Below are 920 nucleotides of genomic sequence, written 5' to 3' on the forward strand. Positions count from 1 at the left end.
GCTGCTGCCCGTGGGCCAAAGGCGCGCTATGCGACTCCGCGATCACCGGACACTTGGAGAGAACTAGTACAAGGCCACACGACTCATAAAGGCTGCAGGATGACTGGCCCCAGGAAGTGTGGCTCAAAGTCCGCGCCGACTAACTAAGGTTCCTTCAGTTAAACGGAGGACGCCGGGCATCCGCCCCAAACTCCCTACCCCCCCACCCCGCCGCGGAATCCAGATCCCGCGCAGTTTCCCTCATTCCTCACCCTACACAGCCCGTCAGGACCCAGGAAGGCAGAGATCCAGCACCACAAAGGGCGGGAGCTCGGAGGACCAACCAAGTCCTAGCGGGTCGCTAGAGCACGGTGTGGAGCGGCCACCGCCCTCCACCCCGGACGCGGGTCACCGCTGCCCAGTTCCCGGGCAGAGAAGAGCTTACGTAAGGCCGGCTGGCGGCTGCACCAGGGTCCCCGAGGGCGCAGAGCCCCAGCTCCTTCGGCGGGCACCGCTGGAGGCCCAGACCCGGCTACGGTGCGTCGGGCGGGGCGGTGGCGTCCTCCAGGCCACCCGCTTCCCGGGGGAGGAGCAGCGCCTAGCGCAAGCATCCGGGAGCGGTGAGGGGGCGGAGGAAGGGCGAGAAGAGGAAGCGGGATTTAAACGAAAGGCGGTGACGCCACACAAAAGATTTCTATAGGCTCCGGGGCGCGGCGCGCGGAGAGGAGCAGCGGCAGCGCCGGACCGCGCTCAGGGACAGCGGGCGGAGGCGGGCGCGCTCCGCGGCCTCGTCCCGCCCTTCCTTCCAGCTCTCCCGCGCGCTCGGAAGTTAGTGGCGGGCGAGGAAGATGGCAGGAGCCGGGGCCCGGGCCGGCGTCCTCAGCGCCGCGGGGACCTGCTGAGCGGAGCCGCCGGGGACGCGCGCGGGGCGCCGATGAACG

The 920-nt window shown here is 69.5% G+C and overlaps 1 protein-coding gene across 1 annotated transcript in view; it reads left to right on the top strand.

Annotated features, from left to right (window-relative positions):
* Positions 1–795: 795 nt before the first annotated feature.
* The window catches only part of Mesdc1 (mesoderm development candidate 1), a gene marked incomplete in the record, with an annotated part of 2503 nt that continues 2378 nt past the window's right edge, over positions 796–920 (top strand). Inside the window, 1 exon segment of the mRNA XM_005381439.2 lies at positions 796–895.

Source organism: Chinchilla lanigera, unplaced genomic scaffold (genome assembly GCF_000276665.1).
Source record: "Chinchilla lanigera isolate Chin_1 unplaced genomic scaffold, ChiLan1.0 scaffold00015, whole genome shotgun sequence".
Classification (NCBI taxonomy): domain Eukaryota; kingdom Metazoa; phylum Chordata; class Mammalia; order Rodentia; family Chinchillidae; genus Chinchilla; species Chinchilla lanigera.